General features: G+C 41.8%; 1 long non-coding RNA gene across 2 annotated transcripts in view; it reads left to right on the top strand.

Moving 5' to 3' along the window:
* Positions 1-26,019, top strand: part of LOC112059016 (uncharacterized) — a 75,601-nt gene extending 49,582 nt beyond the window's left edge. The window contains exon 5 of one of the 2 annotated variants that reach the window (XR_010592687.1): positions 25,884-26,019. This is a non-coding gene — a long non-coding RNA (uncharacterized LOC112059016). Of the gene's footprint in view, positions 1-19,369; positions 21,365-25,883 lie in introns of those variants that run through there. The other variant, XR_010592686.1, reaches the window with a different exon arrangement.
* Positions 26,020-26,397: the final 378 nt, after the last annotated feature.

Raw genomic sequence — 26,397 nt, forward strand, 5'->3', positions numbered from 1 at the left:
ACTTGTGTTGAACAATTTTAAATGAGAGCAGAATTTGGCTCAATCTTCATATGCACTTAATTTTATGTGTAGCGGCACAAAATTCTCTGTGTACTTGTAGAATAGTGTGCTGAGAAAAATGTGACTCTTCTTTAAAGATTAAAGTATGGCCTTGTACTACTCTTCTAAGTTACCCTTTGCTTGATTAACTTTGGGAGACAATAGAACACTTTTATACTGGGGGTGAATTTTCAACAAATTAATTTCCCAGAGTGTGCTAAGGTGCAATTGTTTGTTCAGATAATGGATATTTTTTGTAATAATTTAAATGCTAGTAGAAATTTCCTGTGGCAAACATGTACATTTTGTTTGCACAATTGCACAGTTAGCTGATTGGCCCTAGTAAGGTAAAATGTCATATTTCCAAAAAGCTTATAGAGATGTTTTGTGGGTATTTTTAAGTTAGTGATATCTGCTTTCTAGATAACTCTTCATGTTGCCTTCTGGTTTCATGTTTATTTATATAATGTATGTAAATGGTGTTTGATTTGATTCAATTTATATTGGCCTATGTAACTGAAATTAAAATCAGTAACAGGCGAATATCTAATTTCCAGAAGCAGAAATGTTATTTATATGAAAATATTATTTTACCCCCTACATCACTCATCTCTCTAAAACATTTGTTCCACTGGAAAAAGTAACAAAACTAGCCTTTGGCCTTTATGTCCTATTGAACCTATTCTTTCAAATCTTTCTAAATATTATAAAAATTGTTCCAGATTTATTTAAAAATCTAATCTGCCCCTCAATTATGTGATTTGTAGGAAATGTAGATTAAAGTACCACAAGTACTGTGCTTTAGAATAAATCATAAATACATAGGCAAATGTGAAAACTAAATTAGGATATAAAATTGTATAATTAATTATGCTGAAAATTCAGTCGCATTCTTAAATAGATGACCATTCTACTGTGGCTTGCAACATGCTTCTGTTTAGTCATATAGGTATATTGTAGTTCCTTTGCTTTTATGTACCACTTCTTGAAAATGAATGCTTATATAAGTGCAATTATATGGCCATTAGAAACACACTTGCATTTTTTATATATGTAGGCACACCACTTTGAAAATGTATCCCTCCTGGTTTTTTAATCGTCATTTGCGCAAACTGGTAAGTTGTTCTGTGTAAACCATGGCTGCCATTCTTATTTACTTCGCCTATTTCTAATGCATCTATTGCCATAGTATCAATTGTTTTTTTTTTTTTTCCCCCAATCGTAAAGTGATATATGAATTTGTCTTAAATTAAGTGGTAGTGAAGTTCTAACTTCTTTTAGGTTTCACATCTAAGAATAGAAGGCAGTTGTGTTTACGTCTCAAGGCAACTGAAAGTTTCAGGAAATTGTGTAATCTCTACCAAGTTTGGAACTTTGAAGAAAACCTTTCTTGACTCCAAGTCTGTTAGAGTTTAGTGGATTAAGTAATGTGCTAGCCAAGAAAAAAGGAGTCTCTGGCAAACTTCCATCAGAATGGTGTGTCTTTCTTGGACAAAGAGATCCGAGATCTCAACATCCGACATTTGTAACACAAATTAGTTGTTCTCATGGGAAGGAAGAGAAGAATCTCATGTGCTCAGGGTTTTACAATCCCACAGTGCACGCAGGGGTATAAATTGTCCCAGAGCATTGGAGTCTTGTAAATTTTACAGTGGGTCCCAAGTGGAGGGGTTACTGTGTGTGACTGGAGAAGACTTCAGACCATTTGGTCAGCTGTCTAAAAAGGAGACATTCTAATGAGAGTGGGATGCCTGAAGAGGATACATGTTATCAGTGTAGGTAGAGACCCCTCAGCTTCTGCCCTTCTGACCCAGAGGGCCTGCGTAAGTGCTTCTTAGTACTGGTTTGCTTTCAGGGATGGGAAGAGTTTGAATCATGAGCATGTCTAATTTTATCTTAATTGAGTTTATTCATCTCTGTGTATTATACTAGAACTTCCTTAGCTAATTTTACGATCTGAACACAAGAGGCCTTCTTAATTTAAGTTTTAATTTTGCCCTGCACAGCAGAGATTTCTGTATAATTTATTTTTAATTAATACAAGCACCAGTCTCAGTCTCTATGGGGTCTTAACGATATTAAAAAAGTAACATATATAAATTGACTAATCTAAACAGTGGAGAACTCACATTCAACATTACATTATCTGTCATACCCATAATGCATGGTACGACTTCCATGAGGTCATCTGTAAGGCCCCAGTCCTGTTCACATTTAAGTTTCTCTTAAGGACCCACTTCTGGAAGTCACAAAGGTCTAGATAACTCTGTGCGGGGGGGAAACTACTTTCAAGAGAAATAATTGCAGTCATTTTCCTGGTCATTGATGAAAAATGTCCTTACATGGATACCACATGAGAATCCAGAAGCATTTGGGATTCAAAGGAGACTTTATATTATGGATCTCTTGCATAAAAATACCTTCAGTAATCGGGGTAGACAAGATCCTTCCTATATCTTCTAGATTCATTACCTCCATCTTATCGGGACTGAGCTTCAGCCAAATCACCCTGTAATGGGGTTTGCTTACCACTCTGGCGCCTCCTCAGCCTGTCTTGGGAATTAACTCTGCAGTTGAGTGCACCCCCTTTGGGTGGTGCATTGCCACCGTGATTCCCGTTCTTTGACCCATGTCTCTCCAAGGACCGCAGCATCCTCTTCAGTGACACAGCCCTCCGGCTGCCACACACTGTGCTCCCCCATTCCAGGCACCTAGAGTCGGCTGTTCAGCCACTTCCCTTCTGTGGCAAACTGAAGTCCACAGTCTAGCCACTTCCCGTGTGGCCCCGGCACCTTCTTTACCCTGGTATCAGGGCTTCAGTCTGCAAACCGCCAGCCGCCAGCCAGGAGCTGTGTCTGGCTCCCTCAGCCCCTGTTTTCAGCACTGCTCTGTCCAGGGTGCTGGCAGTTCTCTTGGCCCTTCTGGGACACAGTCCTTCCCTGGTCTCCCAGCAGAGAACTGCCTCCATCTGTCTTGCAGCTCCCTTTTTATATGGGTCTACCTAGCCCTGATTGGCTGCTCCCTTCAGCCCTCCTCCGATTGGCTGCCTCCCTAGGGCTGCTTTTAACCCCTTTTTTGCCAGTGAGGGGCAGCCACCCCATCACACATCCTCATCCCGATGTCAATGATGCCCTGGAAAAGTTAAGACCTTGCATAATTGAGGTGTATTAATGAGAGACGAGCAGTGTATCACCCTCATAGCAATGGTAACACAGACTAAATTATCTCAATGTCTCCTCCCCTTAGTTCCATATATACACTAAACAGATAGGGTGACAGACTAGATCCCTGGAGAACTTTATGACATGGTCTTTGAAGCTGATGAAGAGTTGCCCAGTACTACTCTCTGAGACTTAAGAAAGAATGGAACCATTCAAGAGCAGTTCTATTTACCCATCCATAGTGTACAAACAAACAAACAAACAAAAATTGCAGTCAGCATTATCAAAGAATCTGCATGGACACTTGACTTCTGGTTGTCATTAGAGGCAGATAGTCATCCAGTGAGACTGGGTGCAGATAATCAACCAGAGAAGATTTAGCATTTGTCCCTTTCCAGGCATATACCTGTCACCACCGAGGCAGCAAGTCCAATACAAATTTGACCCACCTTGTCTGGGTACAAATAAAAAACTCTCTGCAGCAAGAAACACCAACTCTGCTTCTGAGTGGAGGCTGTTTAGATTCACCAAGCTGTCTACCACCTGGAACAGTTCTGCTGGTCAGGAATTTGCCAATACAACCATAGTGGAGGAAAAGAAAGCTTTCTGTCTCTGCCACAGCATCAGAGTGAAAAAATTCTCCCTGTCACAATAGAGCAGACTTGGAGTGTGGTTTCCACCCTCAGTGTTCTGGTATACAGATGATCTCTAAGAAGGGTGTAAAAGGAGGGGCCATTTAGGTTCCATCATATTGACAGCTGGAGAACAAAAGATGGTTGTAATATTCTATAAACCTATCAAGAGAATGGTAGTGGTACAATATTCTTCTGTAGAAAGCACTGAAACTGAGCTGGGCCTACTAATCTCAGAGGGTTGACAAAGAAATGGATCCGCTACCTCAATGAGGAATCCTGACATTACAAAGAACAAATCATGCAAAATCAACCTAATTTCCTTCTTTGACAGGGTTATTATCCTAGTGGATGCAGGAACGCTGTAGACATGATGTATCTTGATTTTAGGAAGGCTTTTGACATAATCCCGCTTGACATTCTCATAAGAAAACTAAGGAAATGTGGTCTATATGAAATTACTATTAGGTGGGCGCAAAACTGCTTGAAAGACTGTACTCAAAGAGTAGTTATCAATGGTTTGCTGCCAAACCGAGGGGACATATCTAGTGGAGTCCTGCAGGGGTCAGCCTTGGTTCCAGTACTAGTCGGCATTTTCATTGATTGTCGTTGTCATCAGCTGTCCTCTGATACAGGGATGATGTCTGCCGGGGGAAAAGTCATTGATGAGACTTAAGATGGCTGAGGAGTCCAATGTATGCTTTACAGGTAGCAGAGGGGATCATGAAAAGGACTGCTTAATCGTGGCTGCAGCTGCCGAAATTGCGGTTCTGTCTCATAAGTCCAAGCACAAGATGACCCAACACATGGCTGCCACCTGCATGCAGATTTGTGACTACGGATTCCTAGAGATTACTGCTCCTATCACCACCACTCCTCTATCGCTGCAGGACTTTATTAGTGGGGAGATATTAATACCATTGGTAAAGGCCGGTGCGCAGGCGGGAACGTCACAAAACTTGGCAGGAAGGAGCCCTGGTCCCGGTGGCAGTGGAGTCCGAGTTAACTAGAGGTCTACGTCCTGCTGCAGCCCTCATCCGCCTTCACAGCTGCAGAGAACTGGCAAGTCCTTGAATACGCCTTTTCCGCTGTTGGGGTCTTGAGAATTTTGGACTGTGCTTCGTCTGGAACCTCACCTCAGAACAGTTCGCCAAGGGTGACCCTACCAGGAGTACAAGACTCCAGACGACATAGTTCTAAGGGTCATCGGGACACACAAGCCTCTCCACAACACGGTAATAGTCCAAAGAGAGGTCATTAATGATAATAGAGTGGAGAGTATGCTTATAAAATTTGCGGGTAACACCAAGCTGGGGAGGGGGTGTTGCTAGCACTATGGAGGACAGGATTAGAATTCAGAATGACCTTGACAAATTGGAAAATTGGTCTGAAGTCAAGAGATGAAATTCAGTAAAAATAGGTACAAAGTACTGCACTTAGGAAGGAAAAATCAATTGCACAACTGTAAAGGTAATTGTCTTGCTCTACTTGGCATTGGTGAGGCCTCAGCTGGAGTATTGTGTCCAGTTCTGGGTGCCACTTTTAAGGAAGATGTGGACCAGTTGGAGGGAATCCAGAGAAGAGCAACAAAAACGATATAAGTTTTAGAAAACCTGCCCTAAGAGGAAAAGTTAAAATACTGAGCATGTTTAGCCTTGAGAAGAGAAGACTGAGGGGGACCTGATAATAGTCTTCTAATATGTTAAAGCAGCGGTTCTCAAACTTTTGTACTGGTGACCCCTTTCACATAACAAGCCTCTGAGTGCGACTCCCCCCCCCCCCCCATATAAATTAAAAACACTTTTAAATATATTTAACACCATTGTAAATGCTGGAGGCAAAGCAGGGTGTGGGGTGGATGCTGACAGCTCGTGACCTAACATGTAATAATCCCGTGACCCCCTGAAGGGTCCTGACCCCCCAGTTTGAGAACCCCTGTGTTAAAGGCTGTTATAAAGAGGAGAGTGATCAATTGTTCTCCATGTCCACTGAAGGTAGGATAAGATGTAATGGGCTTAATCTGCAGCAAGGGAGATTGAAGTTAGATATTAGGAAAAACTTTAAACTATAATGATAGTTAAACACTGGAATAGGCTTTAAGGGTAGGTTGTGGAATTCCCATCACTGGAGGTTTTTAAGAAAGGTTAAACAAACACCTGTCAGGGACGGTCTAGGGATGTGTATATTTGGTCCTGCCTCAGTGCAATGGGCTGGACTAGATGACCTCTCAAGGTCTCTTCCAGCCCCATATTTCTATGATTTTACAATTATGCTGAAGGAAATATGGTCCCACCATTCCCACTCCAAAAATGAGATCCAGATGAAAAATAAAACAAGAGAAAAATAAAGCAGCACCCAAACACTTCTCCCCCTTCTCTGTTTAAAAAACAACCATGAATGAAGCATACAGAAAGAACCAAAAGCTCAAGCAGAATAAAAAAGGATTCTGGGTGGATTAAAAATGGCAAAGACCAATCTTGGTCATGAATGGAATCAGACTACTCTAGTCCATTGGAATTTGGAACTTTAATTTGTCCTTGTAATAATTTTCTGCCTCTGACCATGATGACTTGTCTAATGAATAATACTGTCATATTAAGCAACAGGATTAATCTATGGGTTCATTATGCATGAATAAGCTAAAAGACTAACCCTAAATCCCTCCACTCTAATTTCTAGAAATGTAACTGAATATTTCATCTAGAGTGAAGCCTTATCTTCCTGGTGGGATGCCAAGTTACATACCTTGTGTATATGATCTTTTCAAAGAGAACACACTTTATTCTTCTAATTTGCTTAAAGGAGAGTTTGGAATGAATAGCAGTTTTTCTAGTACTTACAAATACATTCAGTTATAATGCTGACTGTTGTTTCTACGTGAGAATCAGACCAATGTTTTATCTTTCTTTTACGGTATCTTTCATAAGAGCCCAAAGCTATAAGTGTTAATAGCAGCTGAGACAGACATGTAGGAGAAACTTTGAAGAAGGGCTAAGTTAATGTATTTAGCCCTTAGGAGACTGGTCAGATCCCAGGTGGATGTCATCTGGGGACTGGCTAATTTCCATAAGGTTCTAAGTAACAGTCAGCATGGATGTGTCAAGAACAAATCGTGTCAAACCAACCTAATAGTGTTCTTTGACAGGGTAACAAGCCTTGTGGATAGGGGAAAGTGGTAGATATGGTATATCTTGACTTCAGTAAGGCATGACGTATGAGGGAAGGTTGAAAAAATTGGGTTTGTTTAGTCTGGAGAAGAGAGAGACTGAGGGGGGACATGATAAGTTTTCAAGTACATAAAAGTTTGTTACAAGGAGGAGGGAGAAAAATTGTTCTCTTTTACCCCTGAGGATAGGACAAGAAGCAATGGGCTTAAATTGCAGCCAGGGCCATTTAAGTTGGACATTAGGAAAAACTTCCTATCTGTCAGGGTGGTTGAGCACTGGAATAAATTGCCTAGGGAGGTTGTGGAATCTCCATCATTGGAGATTTTTAAGAGCAGGTTAGACAAACACCTGTCAGGGATGGTCTAGATAATACTTAGTCCTGCCATGAGGCCGGGGACTGGACTAGAGACCTCTTGAGGTCCCTTTCAGTGCTACGATTCTATGTTTCTATAGTTTGGGTGAGGCTACTAGGGGTCTGTCTGCACTGCAGTTAAACCTGTGGCTGGCCCATGTCAACTGACTTGGGCTTGCGAGACTCCAGCTACAGGGCTGTTTTATTCCAATGTCAATGCTCGGGCTCAGCCTGGAGCTTGGGCTCTCAGATCCTGCTGGGGTGATGGACCCAGAGGCTGGGCATCAGCCCAAGCCCGAATATCTGCCATGAAGTTAAACAGCCCAGTAGCCTAAGTCCCACAAGGCTGAGTCAGCTAACACGGGCCAGCCATCGGTGTTTAACTGGAGTGTAGACATACCCAAGGCAGTCCTGTGTCAGACAAGAGTAGGAATCTGGCATGGAGGAAGAAGAGGGTTCAGATTCCTACCTGTAGTGAATCTTGACTCCACCCTGCCTTCCCCACTTGAAATGTGGGCCGTTTACTGCACTAGCCTTCCCCTGTGCAGGGTCCCAGAATTTTCTTTAGATGGAACAATGTAAACTGTTCATGCGCTGCTATACAAAAGATTTATTAATGCAACATGCTCATTATAATGAAGTATTCATAATGCAGGAAAGAGAGCACAAAAGTTTTGTTTCAATCAAGAGAGACAACGTGGGTGAGGTAATATCTTTTTATTGGACCAACTTTTGTTGGTGTGAGACAAGCTTTCGAGCTTACACAGAGCTCTTCCTCAGGTCTGGAAAAGGTACTTAGTGTCGCAACTAAATACAGGTGGAACAGATTGTTTAGCATAAGTAGTTAACACATATTTCAAGGGACTATTCAAAGTGAAGTGGTCTGCTAACACCTCTCCAGTCATAGGGGGGAAAGGGGAAAAAAAGCTGGGGATGGAGGTTAAATGGGCGGTATGTAGATTGTTGGACTAAACCATAAATCCAGTGTCTCTATTCACTCCATGAATTTTAGTATCTAGAAGAGTTATGAATATAAGGGCACAGGCTCATCTTTTTGTTGTGCAGATTTCCTTTGAGGATGAGGACTGAGAGGTTAGATATAGAGGGATCACTTTGTGAAAAATGTTCACTAACCAGAGATAGGGTGTGTTTGTCTTTTATCATATTTATGTGTCGGTTCACTTGAGAGCGTAATGATTGTCTGGTTTCACCCACATAGTTGTTGTTGGGGCATTTTGTGCACTGGATGAGGTACACCACATACTGTGATAGGCATGTGTAGGACTCATGGATCTTGAAAGGTGTGTTGTGGAGGGTGTTGATTACTGTAGCAGTGGAAATATGTTTTCAGTTTTTGCATCTATTGTTCTGGCAGCATCTGGTGCAGCTTTGAGTTGGTGTGTCCTGATCTCTGGGTAGGGTGACAACCTGTCCCTAATTGGGCGGGACAGTCCTACATTTCAGGTCCCAGTCCTGGGCTGAATGTCTCTGGGACAGCATTTGTCCTGGATTCCCTGTGGTGCTGCTCCATGCCTGCCTGAGGCTCAGCGGCAGCGCCAATCTCTTCCCGGGGTGGGGGGGGGGGGGGAGGCGAGGCGAGTTTGAGGTGGGCCTAAGCCCAGCCTCACCACAAGGCCCCATCCCCTGCTCCTCCTATTCCCCCAGAGGCCCTGCCCCTGGTCAGACCAGAAGTCAGAGACAGGCCCTGATAAGAGCCACCCAGGGAGCCCGGGCTGCTGTGGGGAGCCCTGGACTCTCCATCTGCCTTGGGCGGTGTGGCCAAGGTGCCCAAGAGCAGCCCCTGGCCCATGTCCCCACCGCCCAGGGCAGGTTGAGGGTCCAGGGCTCCTCATAGTGGCCAAGTTCTCCAGACGGTTCTTACTACTGCCTGGCACAGGCTTCTGACCTGGCCAGGGGTGGGGTTTCTGGGGGAAGAGGTGGAGCAGGGGGTGGAGTCACGGAGGGTTGTGGAGCTCCTGCATTGGTCCCATTTTTGCATTTTGAGGTGGTCACCCTATCTGTGGGGAATTTGCTTTTGAAGACAACGCTGCATAAATTTAAATCAAGGCACTCCTGTCACTGATCCTGAGCTAATCCCTCCTGCAACATCTTGTCCAAAGATGTCACTGACTTCAAGAGCCCCTGATTAAACTCCATGCTGTAAGTCATACAAAAGTAATTTTCTCTTTACCATAATGTCCCTTATTTGCTAGCATAATATTGTTGTGGGTTGGGTGAAACATCATTGAAGCTGGTGGGTATCATAGGTGCCGACTCCGTTGGTGCTCCAGGGCTGGAGCACCCAAGGAAAAAAAATAGAGGGTACTCAGCACCCACGGCAGCCCGGCCGATCAGCTCCTCCCTTTCCCTTGCCATGCCTCCCGCATGCTGTGGATCAGCTGTTCAGCAGCATGCAGGAGGCGCTGGGGGGAGGGGGAGGAGCGGGGGCGGGAAGAGGCAGGGCAGAGATGGGAAGGGGACTTGGGGAAGGGTGGAGTGGGGGCGGGGTCTGGAGTGGAGCGGGGCGGAAAGAGGCGGGGCGGGATGGGGGCTCGGCAGAAGGGGTGGAGTGGAGGCTGGGCCTGGGACGGAGTGACCCTGCGGCCATGACAGTTTCCTGAGTTGTGGTGTGTGTTTGGGGGGGGGGGGGGAGGGCGGGGGAGAAAAGGCATTGGCACCTTCCCCCTCCCTCCCTGTTCCTCCTGGATGTGCAGTCATGTAGGGTGACCAGATGTCCCGATATTTGGGGCTTTTTTTTATATGGGGTCCTATTATCCCCCACCCCCATCCTGATTTTTCACACTTGCTATCTGGTCATCCTACCTGCACGATCCCTGGAGACAGGTGGGGCACAATGCTGCAGGGGCATGGTGAGCTTATGCCCCCTTCTCCCCACCACTTCCCGCCACCAGGCTTCAGCCCTGGGGTGGTTGCGAGGTGGGCTCCAGTGGCGGGACTTAGGGAGCCTGGCTGCATGGACCAGCACTCCAGCCATGGGACTTCAGGCGCCAACACCCAGCTCTGGCTGCTGGGTTTAAAGCGCTGACCCCCAGCGCTGACCATGCGACCCTGGCCTTTGGCCATGAGGCTTCAGTTCAGGCTCCAACCCCTGTCTCTGGCCACACAGTGCCAGCCCCCGACCCCGGCGGTAGCTGCTGGCCCTGAGCACCGACCCCCCCAGCTCCGACGGCAGCTGCTGGCACCAACCCCGGTGGCAGCTGCTGGCACTGACTCCTGACCTTGGCGGCAGCAGGAATGGGCCCCAGCTGCCGATCCCCAGCCCTGGGCGCTGGCTCCGGGCACCGTTTTCCAAAGGAAGAAGGAATTTTTGTTTTTGTTGTTGGGGGGGACAGGATAATTTAATCTTTATTTTGTATTTAAATGACAACTGTATGAAACTTAAAGGTTTGAAAAGTTACAGGTTGTCTTGGTGAAGCTGGACTAGTGGTCAAAGTGTATGGGAAGAAGATAAAGGTGTATGATAAATGCAATTCATTATATGGCTCTGCAGTTTAAAAATGGATATCACCATCACGTCCTGGAATATGTATACATTTTATAAAGAACATACACAGTTCCTTGCATACATTTTTATCTCTTTTCCATCAAGTGTTATATTGTGTTTGCCATGGGCCTTTAAAGCTGAGAGATTATGAGGAAGCGCCCCGCATGAAATTTTAAAGAGACTGGACCTTTCATCTGCACAACAGCAGGACACCTTGCTAAAGGGACGAGAAAGGAAGAGAATGTTTCTGAAGCAATAGCAAAAAAGGGGGAAAAAAAAAACAGCGGAGGCAATTATTTCGTCAAAGGTTTACTTCCTTTTTGTTTTTGAAAAGACTTTCTTAGTTGGAGGTTGGCTACCTTCTTATGTATGTTTAATTTGTGGTTTTCCCATGGTCGCAATGAAAAAATATATACAATGAAAGGTATTTATTTTTAATGAGAAATCACAATGCTAACATCATTTGATAAAATATACTTTTTCCACTGAATTTTTGGTGCTCTGTGAGAATCATGTCAGTCTTCCAACCCCAAAACATGTATAGCACGGTCAGTGGCAGTGCAAACTTCCTCCTGCTATCACACCCTGGTAGTGTACTTTAACTCGGGGAGGAATTTTTGTAGGGTCGAGAACGAAGTTTAGTCTCTCTGAGCAGCTGTGATGGCTTTTGTGATAAAGATATGTGTCTTATTGGGAACTAGAGCAGGATCCATCAACTCATTTTACATTGGGCTACTGAATAGCAATCACTATCAATATGGGCAGGACTTAAATGAGTGAAATGTTCTCTGTTGCATTACCAGTTTCTGGAGCCATTCAGTTCACTCAGCACTAGTTTTGATGACCATTTATTTCATTGAATTACTCCCTTCTGTCTCTAGTGAAGGAAATACTCCTATTTTAACCCTAGCAATGTCAATTAATTGGGGGGCTATTTGTTTTGGCAAGGACGCAGTCACTGTGGGAGATAGACATCTTCCTTTTCAGTGTACTGGACATACTAAAGGCTTAGAACATATTACAAACGTCACCAGATTAGTTCCAAATTGGCTTTGGCTGTGAATCAAGGTTTAGGGACACAGCTGTGGCCTGTGAAGTGAAAAGGTGGAGAAATAATGTTGAAATGAATACATGATGCTGCAGTCATGACTGGACCAAGAGACTGAGTATTTCTTTGCCAGATGTTAATAAAAACAGAACTATTATTGCATCCAAAAGGAGCACTATTGTCCTATACATGTGCAAATTACTATTCTATTGTGTTGTATGTCTGTCTTAAGGATGGGCAAGACAATTTGAGAATTCTGAAGAAACTAATAGTTGAGCCTGCCTGATATTCCTTTTAGTTTCAAATACATAACCTTTATATTAATATTTGATATACTAGATGGGCTGAGAAGGCTGGTTGTACTGTCAGTGAATACCAGGGTTGGAATCTTGTTTGAATTAAAATGATGTCTGGTAAGTAAAAGAGTGCTACAGAGACGTATAAGGCCAAAGCTTCCAGCAGTCCATACCATCTTTACTGAAAGGCATATTTATATCTTCCAGACCAGTAATTAATCACTCAGTAGGACTTTTTGGGACGTGCGTTCACAGAAGATCTTTTTGTACTGCCAGGAACCACAAAGCATGGGCACAATTAAAACGTTGATTTAATTTATTACATTGGGGCATGGAATGGGAATGTTTTAAACGATGTTGACAGGCCGGGATTTCAGAACCACCTATTTTTTAAATGGAAAACAAATGTTGCTCCCGCTAAAAATTAAATTACCTTAATAACAGCTTTCTAATAAGTTTCTTGGAAGCAAAATAAAGTTCTTGACATTAATTAAGACTTGAAGATATGATATAACTTTTTAATATATAGTCTTTGTTAGAGGGAATACATTTCAAAGTGATCCATTTATGAAAATTAAAAGGAAAAATTACATATTGAGCAAGTTTAGTTTAATAGGAAGCTGCTTTTCTGAGAGATGTTTTTAGGTCACCATTTTAAAAATATTCTAATTTCCTTTTTAGATAAATTGTCACAATTGTCATTGTCCTATGAATTCTGATATTTTCACACACTCCAAATCCAGTGCCAAGGGGTTTGTTAATGCTAAAATCCAGTAGACTATATTTTGCATATAATGTAACATTTCATTTGAGCTGGATGTGGTTTGGCGTATGGACCTCCTCCTAATAACTCTGCAGGAAGAGGTAGCCAAAGCAGCCCATTAGCAGCCTTTAACTAGCTCTCTCTAATGAATGCTACGTTCTGTATCTTGAAATTGCACTTTACTGGTTTCCCGCAAACTAGAAAGTGCCATGAGATAATGGGATGTCTGTTTGCTCTGCTGTACCACAGCATAGGAGAGCTAATGGAGTCACATCAGCAAGGCCTTCACCCGCAGGTACGTTGTAGAAAGCTGCACACATCTCAGACATCATGGGGGGGAAACAGTTTCTCTTTGTGGTTTAGGTTTTTGGCTGAGGTATTGGTACATTTGACATGGACTTTCAAAAATTATTCTGTTTTGAAGGAATGAAATAAAATGTTTTGAGTCCTTTTCATCAAGCTGAGAGTGTACATGGTGTGTGGCATAAAAATCTCTTTAGTCCTGTTCTCCTATGTCATCATCCTTTAGACTCTACATGATTTGAAGAAACAAGTATTGGAATTATATCAGGGATGAGCCCAGGTTGCTCAGAAAGGAGCTCTAGTACCTCTCATGAAAGGTGGGGGTGGGGCATTGTTAGATTGCGTAAAACTATGGCTTCTTAAGTTTGGTGGCTTTACTATATTTATTATTTCCAGAGTGCTGACGATGTGGTCTGCACTGAACAAACAGGGAAGGACGTGGTACCTGTCCCAAGGAGTTTAAAATCTCAGACAGAGACAGTACACTTTTCATATGATATACAGAAAGAAGGGGTCAGGTTTGGTGTGGTGCACTTATATCCTTTTAAGTGACTTTCTTTACAGTCACTGAAGAAGTAATCTTTCATAAATGATTAGAATGGAGATGGTGTGGAAAGAGCAAGGGTTAAAATGGGAACAGTAGAGGCTGTAGGAACAGCACAGGCTTCAAGGAGAATAAGGAGACAGACGAGAGATGTAGGCTTTGTAGTGTATGGTTAGGGTAATGCTGAGGCAATATCATGTATAATCTGTTATTACACTCCCCTTTATCTCGCACCTCGCAATAACTCTTCGATGAAGCCCAGACCAGAGTTTTGTTTTTGGGGACTTTGCAGAAAACATTACACAGGGCTAAATCTCAGGGTTACTGTATGAAAAACCCTGAATCCAGGTATTAATAACAGTTCCCAGGCAGCTTCAAAGAGAAATGTTTTCTTAGTAAACAAAGATTTAATCCATACCAAAACACTGTCAATGGTATTTGGAATACTTATTCATAACTTTTAAGCACGTGTGATTAGGTAGTAAATGTACTGGTGTTTCTGATAGATATTTCAATGCAAGGTTTCAACATAGCTTTTACACTTCTACACAAACACATTTCCCTATGGCCTCTTTTCAGAGATGATTTCTCAGTCTCTGTAGTTTGGCCATAATATGTACTGTATGTTTAAGAATAGCAGCATCTCAATACTTTTCCAAATACTGTAGAGCCTTCTAAGCCAGGGGTGGGCAAACTACAGCCCAGGGGCCGCATCCAGCCCATCAGTCCTTTTAATCCAGCCCTTAAGCTCCTGCCAGAGAGTGGGGTCAGGGGCTTGCCCACTCCGCATGTGCTTTGGCTCCCAGAAGCATCGGCATGTCCCCCCTCCAGCTCCTATGCATAGGGGCAGCCAGGGGGCTCCGCATGCTGCTCCCACCCCAAGTGCTGGATCTGCAGCTCCCCTTGGGGGAGGGATAGCTCAGTGGTTTGAGCGCTGGCCTGCTAAACCCAGGGTTGTGAGTTCCTTGAGGGGGCCATTTGGGGATTTAGTTGGGGATTGATCCTGCTTTGAGCAGGGGGTTGGACTAGATGATCTCCTGAGGTCCCTTCCAACCCTAATAATCTATGATTCTACATCAACTCATCTAGATATTTGCCTAGTTTTAAAATTTCAAACAGATAAAAATGAGACACACAAAATGGGAAAGTAAGCAAGTTTTCAGTACTAGTGTGCTGTGACACTTGTATTTTTATGTCTCATTTTGTAAGCAAGTAGTTTTTAAGTGAGGTGAAACTTGGGGTGTGCAAGACAAATAAGACTCCTGAAAGGGGTACAGTAATCTGGAAAGGTTGAGAGCCATTGCCTTTCAGTAACAGGATTCCAGTCCTTGGGTCAATAGTTGATTGGTCTGTTCAGTTTCTGGTGAGATAGGAAATCTGTAGCCTGTATCTAAAGTGATACACATATTGGGACCCAGCAGTCACAGCAGACTCCTCTCTTGGTCCTGTGGCAACTAGCCACCAAGTCCACAGAGCTGTCTTTTAACCCACAGCTCTGATTACCTCAGCTCTCAGAATATGTGGAACCTGCACCACTGTTTGCCCTATATAGCTTCAGAATCCGCCACCAAGCATGTCTAGTAATTGACACAACCTACTTCTGAATGTTGTTGGCCCCTTCTAGCTGAGTTCATAGATTCATAGCCTTTTGGCCTTGGAGTCCAACTCTATAGAGTTCAAGGCCAGAAGAGACCATTGTGATAATCTAATCTGATTTCTTGTATAACACAAGCCAGAAAACTTCCCCAAAATAACATTTTTTAGAAATGAAATTAATGGAGATATCCCATCTCCTAGAATTGGAAGGGACCTTGAAAGATCATTGAGTCCAGCCCCCTGCCTTCACTAGCAGGACCAAGTACTGATTTTGCCCTAGATCCCCAAGTGGCCCCCTCAAGGATTGAACTCACAACCCTGGGTTTAGCAGGCCAAATGCTCAAACCACTGAGCTATCCCTCCCCCCAAACTTCTAGAGCATATCTTCTAGAAAAAAAACATGCAATCTTGATTTAAAAATTGTCAGTGATGGCGACTCCACCATGACCTTTGGTAAATTGTTCTAATGGTTACTTACCCTCAATGTTAAAAAATTACGCCTTACTTCCAGTTTTGTCTAATTTCAACTTCAAGCCATTGGGTCATGTTTTACCTTTCTCTGCTAGATTGAAGAACCCATTATTAAATGTTTCTTCCCCATGGAGGTGCTTATAGACTGTAATCAATTACCCCTTAACCTTCTCTTTGTGAAGCTAAATAAATTGAGCTCTTTGAGTCTATCACTATAAGGCAGGTTTTCTAATCTTTTAATAATTCTTGTGATTATTTTTTTTAAACCTCTCCAATTTAACAACATCCTTCTTGAATTGTGGGCACCAGAACCGGACACAGTATTCCAGCAGCCGTGACACCAGTGCCAAATACAGAGGTAAAATAACCTCTTTACACCAACTTGAGATTCCCCTGTTTATGGATCAAAGGATCACATTAGGCCTTTTGGCCACAGCATTACACAGGGAGCTCATGGTCACCTGATTAAACATAAGAACGGCCGTACCAGGTCAGACCAAAGGTCCATCTAGCCCAGTATCCTGTCTACTGACAGTGGTCAATGCCAGGTGCCCCAGAGGGAGTGGACCTAACAGGCAATGATCAAGTGATCTCTCTCCTGCCATCCATCTCCATCCTCTGACAAACAGAGGCTAGAGACACCATTCCTTACCCATCCTGGCTAATAGCCATTAATGGATTTAACCACCATGAATTTATCCAGTTCTCTTTTAAACGCTGTTATAGTCCTAGCCTTCACAACCTCCTCAAGTAAGGAGTTCCACAAGTTGACTGTGCGCTGCGTGAAGAAGAACCTCCTTTTATTTGTTTTAAACCTGCTGCCTATTAGTTTCATTTGGTGACCCCCTAGTTCTTGTATTATGGGAATAAGTAAATAACTTTTTTCCTTATCCACTTTCTCCACATCACTCATGATTTTATATACCTCTATCATATCCCCCCTTAGTCTCCTCTTTTCCAAGCTGAAGAGTCCTAGCCTCTTTAATCTCTCCTCATATGGGGCCCGTTCCAAACCCCTAATGATTTTAGTTGACCTTTTCTGAACCTTTTCAAGTGCCAGTATATCGTATCGTATATCGATTATCCACCGTGACCCCCAAATCTTTTTCAGAGCACTGCTTTCCAGAATAGAGTTTCCTATCTTGGAAGTATGGCTGTCGCAATTTGTTCCTTGTTTACATTTAGCCATATGAAAATACATATTGTCTTGCCCGGTTCTCTCCCTGTATGCAAAAACCAAGTATTCAGACTAAAATTTATGGGCTTGTTTTCATGGGGCGGAAAAAACCCGCAGTAGCTGGTGCATACTAGCTATTCCTCACTGACTTCTCATGTAGAAACTCTTATTGTTCATTAAGTATGTTAATGCACTTTGGAAGTGTACTCACCTGTTGTGGTAATTCAGCCTGCTAATTACATTAATTGAGCTTAGCTGTAAAAAAGTGAATGTAAATTCATAAGATGTCACAATAGCCTATCACAGATGTTGATGGGAAAAGGTGCTGTGACCAGGGGCATGTGCAGGAACTTCAATTTAACTGCCTTTGGAGGGGCATGTTCTGTGCCCCTGCTGCGGCCCTGGGGCTGGAGGAGGTGTCAGCTCCCACTGTGGCCCCAGGACCTGAGGAGCTCGCTCTCCCTGCTATGGCCCCGGGGCCTGAGGCGCTCTGTGCCCCACTGATTATTGGGGCGGCCTGGGCCCTTGCTTGCCTTTCTTTGTGCACACCCCTGGCTGTGACTGTGGTCGCTGGAGGAGCTGCACTGAGAATGCTCAATCAGGGCAAACTGCAAAGCCTAGGGCAGACTATCCCCAAAACTGGTGGTTTATTTTATAATTAGATTTCACCAAGCCAGTAATTAAACAGCTTCTGTAATACCTTACTCGTTACCAAGAAGCCAAAATACAGTTCCCTTTAAGCAATCCAGCCTTTGGTTCCCACCCAGACAGCCAAGGCTAAAATAGTGAAGGTTACTAAATAATCTTATTCACCATATATAAAGTTCTACCAATCATTGGACACATTGCCTTCCAGGTCAATGAATATTTCAGATCGTACCCAAAAACATACTTACAACCACTGCTTATTAACTAAATCTAAGATTTATTAATAAAAAATAGAAAAGAGTTACTATGGCTAAAGATCATTATACATACAGATATGAATAAAGTTCTTAGGACAGTTTCAATGAGAGATGGTGAGGTTGCTGATTTGTAAAAATCCTTCTGGAATCAATGTAAAGGTTATAGTTCAATAGGCAGTCCATATGGAAGAATGTGAACAAACGCTGCACAAGAATTGCAGATGTCAACCAGAGTAGACCTGGAGACCTCAGTCTTATGGCCTTAGACTTCCCCTGTCAAAATTTAAGCAGATTTGAGATAGAAAGAATCAGGCCTGAAACTTCCTTTATAGTCTGAAGCTTAGTGGATAAGCCTCTTGGCAGCAAATGATCATAGCAGGCCTTCCTTGGATGAAGAACAGGTAATGTACATTGTTGCTTTGAAGCTGATCTTTGTTTTCTAGGCATATGCTGGTAACTAGTTGCATTAATTAGCATAAGGCAATTAACCATTCAAATGGTTCACAGGTAGTTTTACTATGTGGAGTGACAAATTTCAAAGAGAAATGAAGATCCGGCTTTGTTAATTACCCACAAGAAATCGCTGTCTTTCCCATTTTTGTACTCTAATGTGTCCTTAAGGGTTGTTTTCATGTCAATCAGCCTGTCGGTTGCTTAACCCTTGCTGGCTCAGCATCACAGGTGCAAAAGCGAGACGGACTTAATTAGTCCAAACAAAAGGTCTGCTGATGTAACTTAACGACTGTGTTAAGATTGTGCTTTGATAAACAAGAGAAGTGTAGAACCAGGAATCGATGAACCAAAATTGGTGTCAGAAATTAGACCTAATTGGTGGACAAAATAATGATGGCATGGGCTATTCCAAATACCATTCCCCTTATGCGTCCTTAAAGAAAGAGCCTTTGTGGAGAAAACTTAGCTACTGGAGTAAGCTTCAGCATCATGGCTACCCCATCATCTCCTGGGATCCCAGACCTTCAGAGAGGGGGATCCAGATGATACTGCCACCTCTGCTGGCTTCAGTTTAATCCTTATTACCATCTGGGATATGAGACTTTGTTGTACCCCCATGTGGCCTTTTCCCTCCCCACCTTATTTCTTTTCCTTCCTATCGTCATTTTCCTTCTGTCTAATAAGAGTCTGACTTAGTCAGCCAAGATTGTATATTTTTGAAACACTGCTCTAAGCCTGTGACAAGAAAGAGGCAGTTACATGCAATGTCCATAACAGCCCAATGCTAGTACAAGATTGCCAGGTCTCAGAGTGGCTGATAAGACCATGTGCTGGGCTTGCATTTTTCCAGCACTGAGGCTGCAAGTGAAAGACAACACCAGAGACAAGCTGCATTTTCTATCTTTACTGTTCTCTGCTTTCCCCTCATATGTGTGTTTGTCTTTTTTTGCTTTCTAGGAAACAGGAAGGATCAGACTTTAAGAATGACAGCTCCAGCCCATCATAACTAACTTCTCTTTTCCCCAAAAGGCCAGTTACCATCTTTAATATCACCCAAGAGACTATCAGACATGTTTTGTTCTTTCTAAAAGATTGTCTCCAGCTAAAGGGAAAGAGAACATGCGATATGGTTAAAATGAAAGCCTTATTTAATGCTTTACATTTTGAATGCTTTAACCTCCCTCATTTCCCCTTCCTTTTCTGTATTTTTAATAAAGGGTTAGAAAGACATTTAATGGTATGTTTGTCATGATACTAAGCAGGCTGAGAACTCTGTATACCAAACCTGAACCTTGTTTAAAACTGTTTAATGTTGGACAGTGACTGGGTTATGTTAATATCTTAGACTCTTTGTACCCATATAGTCCATCTAAATTAATAAAACACACCCTAATTTACTGTGCACTAATTTCCCCATGTAGACAAGCCCTATGTCTCTCCCCACTGCTGCTCTTCCTTTTGATTTTTAAACCAAATGCTGCAGCATAAAGCATGTGGGTTACACGAGCACTAAATAAAACCAACTACTTTCATTTTTCATAAAAAAATCTCTGAATTTTAATGGATTCTTCAGGTGGTAGTTCTCCTCACAGTTATCACCTTTGTTTTTGTTCCTTCCACTACTCTAAATATGGGGCCTAAATATGTAGGAAGTGTATAAGGAATTCTGAAATTTATCACAGTTTTATTTAGCTGGAACCTTTATTAGAGCAAAAAATATAAATATTTCAATGCTGAATAAAGGCTTTACTGCTGATGTATTCTTGGCAGCTTTCATGGCCTGTGCAGCATGTTGTGTTGAAACATCAACTCAGTGAAATTAGTGGTTAAGGGTAACCTTTTTTGTTGGAAATTCCTCAAAGAGCAGCCTTATTCACTGCACAACTCTGACTCATTCCCAGAGCACCATCCATCCTGTGTACTCAATGAGGCAGGAGTCCTGTGGAAAAAGTAGTAGTAAGAGATCATTTAATTAAAGTCTGTATCATAATATACAATGCACAAGGAGGTGCAATTTATTTGACTTTGAAAAGCAGCTACTGTGTATCTTAGTGCTCTGGGATAGATATTGCTTCTGAGACACCATAGAGGAGCTTTGGAACTCTCCTGTCTGGGTTGTGACAATAGTACCTGCTTTAAAAACTGTTAAAATGTTTAATCTCAGTAAACTGTGCATTAATAGATGTATGCTACTTACTGGCATGAGATAATAATGGTTAAAATCATTTGATCATTGCTCAGAGTCATTATGAAATATCATGTCAGTGTGTACTACGGATCCATTAATTTCTAGATCATAGTCACATTATATATTAGTTTTAAAGGACGTATTATGAAAAGGCTTGATAAGAAGCTGTTATTTTTCCATCATTGCTGGTTTCCAAAGTACTGGTATTTTTGAATAAACAAAAGCTGTCTGTCTCACTAATAATCAGTCTCCTTTTTCAATCAGTCAGAGATACCACTGTCCAGTGTTTGTGATATGACATTTGCTTCTGTCATCATGAGCTGAATTGGAATATGTCTCTGCAGATCTCATGCACAAGGTGAAGTCTGGTCAGCAGTGGTGCAAGATATAGAAAAGAATATTTAATGGGGTTTCAGAGAAATGTATTTTAAAAATTTCCTCTGAGTTTATGCTTATGTCCATTTTTATTTTTGCCTGTTCTTTCCTTTGCTTAATTTCCTGTGTATATTGTAGCTACTGCATCCCATATTAGGCGAGGCTGGAGTGACAGCCTTAATTTTACTTTCTTTGCCTTTGAGTTTAAGTCAGAACTGTAATGTTAATGTACTTTTTTGTATTTAATGTGTTTATATGTATATCATATGTAATTTGATAAAAGAAAGCAATGATGGGATTAACTGGAAGGGAGCAAAAGAGAAATACCAAGAGAGGTAAAGCCTTCTTCAGTTTAATAAACTTCACACCAGCACACAATGTCAAAAGCAGAACATCTCCTCAGTGAAATGTGGTACAGTACTGTGTGACTAGTATGATTGAGACACAAAGAAATGACAGCTCTCTGGTGTCATAAGCACCCAAGTGGTGGATGAACTCTTGCCCTCAGCTGAAAAGGCAAGTCTTTTGGAAACGCCTTTGAGTGGATTGAAGGTTATCTTGGACTGTCTTGAATAATTTGGTAATCCAATAACTTCCCAAATTGACTTCACATTTCAAGTACAGATGAATTGGTGAAGGAATCAATAGTTGAGGAAATTAATATGTGGGCCACCATCTGCATGTATGGACATGTTATGCAGAAAAACATCTGATCCATTTAATTTTAGCAGTGGATGGTTACAAATTACTTATGCTCAAAGTTCTGTAAGGGTGATAAACAATAGAGACCCTTTTTGGGTCCTGTCTCCAACAGGGTGAAGACAGACAAAAGTGGGAAGTAAATAGGTCTGGAGGAAGAAAGGGTGAGCTCTTGCTCCCGCCCTCAGGTGGACTGAATAAATCAGTAGCAAAATATACTTTGATTTACATAATCAAATTTAATTTAAAAAGTTCCTTGATAAAGAAAGCCCTTAGACCTGACAAGGAGAATTAAACTAAAACATTTTATGGGAGCCAAACCATTGCGGTCTCAGGCTTCCATATGATTATACTTCAGTCAATAAAACAATAAACTTATATACTCATAGCACCTTTCATCATAAAGGATTCCAAACAGTTCACAAACTGTAAGGACATTCAGCCACCACTGAAATGTAACCAAGTCTGGGATGAAATACAGCTACTATTCTATAGCACAAGGAAGCGAAGGGTAACTTCTCCATCTGAAAATAGAGGTTGATTTGTAGGTTCCATTTGGAAAAAAGGCATTAGATCAGAATACCAGGATTGACACTGACTCCTGTAAAAAGTTTACAACTGGACCATCATTAATTATGCAAACTAGTATTTATTCCAAAAGTGCATGTTTGCTGCAGAAGTTATGAAGAAAGCCAAACCACTGATGGCTAGTCACCCAGATTCAATTGATAAAGGATAGGTATCTAACGTCCGACAGCACAGTTTTACGGGACCTGATTTCATTCTTTGATGATACAAGTTTGGTTGATATAAGTGACTGTGTAGATGTAATATAATTAGACTTAAGTCATTTGACTTAGTATTGCATGACATTCGTATTAAAAAAATTAGCACTATGCAATTAGAACTGGTTTATTCACTGAAAACTTTGACTGAAATTGTTTATGAATTTGGGTCAAATTTGATGCATGGTTTTGACTGAAAACATGAGAAAGAAAATTGAAAAAGTTTTAAACATTTTGTTTTGACATTTTTTAAATGAAACATTTTGATGTTATTTTGAAATTTAGCCAGATTTATTTAAAACAAAACACAAAAAAGGGAGTGGAAAAACCACCTGAAAATGAAACAAAGAAGGAAAAAAAAGTTTCATTTGACCCAAAATGATTTTTTTTTTAAGTTTTGGTTCAACTACTGAGTAAAAATATCAATTATTTACTCACCTCTTTAGCCAGTTCTTAATCCATGTAACACGTTGTTTATGGATATTGTATATCTGCTAGACCTCAAAAAGTAGCTGTGAATGGGGAATCACCATTGAATAGGAGTGTTTCCAGTGGGGTTCTGCAGGGATCGGTTCTAGGCTTGATGCTATTCAACATTTTCATCAATGATTTGGAAGAAAATATAAAATCATTGCTGACACAGTTTGCAGATGCCACAAAGATTGGGGAGGGGTAAAAAGAAGCCACAAAAAAGTGGTAAAGTCACAAAAATTATTTGAGGGCTGGAAAAAATATCTTAGGCCTTGTCTACACTATCAAGTTTTGTCACCCAAAACTGCTTTTTGTCGACCAAACAGTGCGTGCGTACACACTGCGATGCGACTTTTATTGGGGAAAAATGCCCGGTTTTGGCAACTAAATACATCCACCCCGATGATGGCATGGGCTATTCCAAATACCATTCCCCTTATGGGCCCTTAAAGAAAGAGCCTTTGTGGAGAAAACTTAGCTACTGGATTAAGCTTCAGCATCATGGCTACCCCATCATCTCCTGGGATCCCAGACCTTCAGAGAGGGGGATCCAGATGATACTGCCACCTCTGCTGGCTTCAGTTTAATCCTTATTACCATCTGGGATATGAGACTTTGTTGTACCCCCATGTGGCCTATTCCTTCCCCACCTTATTTCTTTTCCTTCCTATCGTCATTTTCCTTCTGTCTAATAAGAGTCTGACTTAGTCAGCCAAGATTGTATATTTTTGAAACACTGCTCTAAGCCTGTGACAAGAAAGAGACAGTTACATGCAATGTCCTTAACATTTGAATTTTTAATACAACTCCTAAAATACTTGAATTAAGTTTAATAAGGTTTGTCCAGGATATTTTCATATCTGTCACAAAGGTGTAGTGGGAGAAGAGAAGGGGACCATGGACAGAGACCTGTGAAACCCTGACAGAAAGCTGGAGGAGGGATGTGGAGGGTCCTTTGAAGGACATGCTGAAGGAGTGATCAAAGAGGTAGGAAGAGAGGACAGAGTCACAGAAGCGAAGGGAGGACATAGTTTCGAGAAGAGCAGAGTTGACTGTGGGGTTGAAGGAAGTTGACAGGTCAAAGGGGATGAGAATGGAGTACTGGGTCTGAGATATGGTGCCTCAGCTCACTTCCTGTTCATAGACTCTCTATCTGATATGCCTTTCAGAAATGGATCCTGTGGTTTAGCTGTGCAGGCCCCAAGGCTCCCCAGTAGCTTAAGCAAACCTTTCCCCGAGGTCTACTTTGTGAGTACCGTGGCTTATGGTTGAAGCCAAATAAAACAAACTTTGCAGAAGGATTTCTTAACCAATCGCTCTTTATTTTAGACAGCACAATAGATATACATAACTAGGAAAAACAATAAACCCAGTAAGCCTCAGTTTCCTCACCACGCCAGAGTTGTCTTTGGGATTTGGTCAGTGTTTTCTGAGTGCATGATCCTTTGTTTCACTCTTCACCTTTTGCACATCCTTGCCGCCTTCTTGTGATCTCCTCTCCAAATCTCTAGGGAGAGACCATTCCTTTTATAGACTTCCAGTTCCTCCTGCCAGGTGATCTTCCCGATCAGCCTCAATCCTCTTGTCAGGTTTTCAGTTGTTTATCAGCCCACCTGGGAGAATGGGTTTGCCCTGGGTGGTAGTCAGCTCTTTATCCAACAGGGCTTCCATTTGAATGGATGATCATCAAGGTTTAATGAACCTCCATTGTTAACTCTCAGCTAGATGCAAAAATTTCTTGTGACACCACCTGTTATATTTCACCTCAATATAAAAACTACAGAGCCAAGGTGAAGACACAGAACAGTCTTATAATCCAAATGGTGCTCAGAAAACAAAATGGAGCCAGTAGTTTGATATAGATACATACAAATGTACCCGAGCCATATATCCCATGGTCACTCAGTCATAGGTGTGTCATTTCATGACACTTCAGTAGGTGGTTTTTATCTTGGCTATGCCAATTGCCTTGTTGGGACCTGTAGGAGGCAGAGAAGCATTATCATCCCAATTGTACAGATGAGGCACCAAAATGCTAAATGACCTACCCATAGCACAGTGGAGACCTGAACCTGGGTCTTCTATGTCCCAGGTCAGTGCCCTAACTACTGAGCTGGTCCTTCCTCCTACAGACAGATCCTAGCTATAGATTACTTTGTCACAGTACTCTTATTGTGTGCACAGGGTGTAATACAGTGCAGTCCCAATTCATATTGGGGTTTCTGAGAGCTGCCATATACATTACATTTCACTGAACATTGTTGTTATTACAGTAAACACTAAACAGAACTCCAGTTTTTGTTCTTTTCCTGCTTTTCTATATTTTGTCTTCAGTATTTGCCTAGCATTGTACAAATATTTCAAACTGCTGTACATTTTTGTCTAACTGCATTCTCCCCTTTCTATAGAGATTTCCCCCCTGTGGTTCTCTTTATTTACCTTATTTTTATTTCTTCTTTCTCCCCCACTGTATTTTTCCCTTTCAACATTTTACTTTAGCTGTTTTAGTCCCCAAACCTGCAAAGACCTATTGCACATGCTTAACTTTAAGATTATGAGTAGTTCCATCAAATTCAATGCATATGTTTTTGCAGGACTGAGGCTTTAATAATTTCTTTGCTTATATACTTATTTTCTTTCCAATACTCTGTTTCTTCTCTTCTTGATGTCTGGTGGCCTTGTCTAGACCAGGGTTTAAAGGTGTGATATGAGCTTATGATATGCTAACAAATATGTTTTAAATGTCTAATCTAGATAAAACACAGAGTTTAACACATACTAAAGTAGTTGATTTGAAGAATATTGAGAAGCCTACTCTTTATGTTGACCAGTTTAGCATGTGTTCAAAGCAGTGTTAGCTAACATATGCTAGCATCACACATTAAACCCTAGTCTAAACAAGGCCTCTAACACCATTTCTACACTTTCTTTTCCCCCCTGTTCTCTTCCCCAGCCACAGATTGCATCCTCTGCCTTCACCGCACCCCACTACCCCTCTCCAGTCAGATTTTTGCTGACGTTCAAGGTGAAAGCTTGGTCTGCTGAAGTCAATAGCAAAACTCCCATTGCCTTCAATGGGGTCAGAATTTCACCCTGAAAATGCTCAAGCACAGTAAGAAGAAAATGATGCAAAACCATGACGATGCTTCTCCTGAGCTAGCAATGCAGCAAAAAGCCACATTAGTGAAGAACTAAATGGAGACGGGATGCCATTTTATTTTCTAGGTGTTAAGAAGCTGTTTGAAACAATGGAGAATAAAATACATTCAAAAACTGCGCAAAAATTGATTTTTCTTAAAACATTTGTCTGAAACTTAATCCCATTCTGCAAACAAGAAAATAAAACTCTTACATAGGAATTTGAGAGGACTCTCTTCCATTGATGAATTGACCAGATATATTTTAAAAAATGTACCAGAAACCACAAACACATTTTCAAAACTGTCCCAGGACAAGTTAAATTTTTA

The sequence above is a fragment of the Chrysemys picta genome, chromosome 14, assembly GCF_011386835.1.
Source record: "Chrysemys picta bellii isolate R12L10 chromosome 14, ASM1138683v2, whole genome shotgun sequence".
Taxonomy (NCBI): domain Eukaryota; kingdom Metazoa; phylum Chordata; order Testudines; family Emydidae; genus Chrysemys; species Chrysemys picta.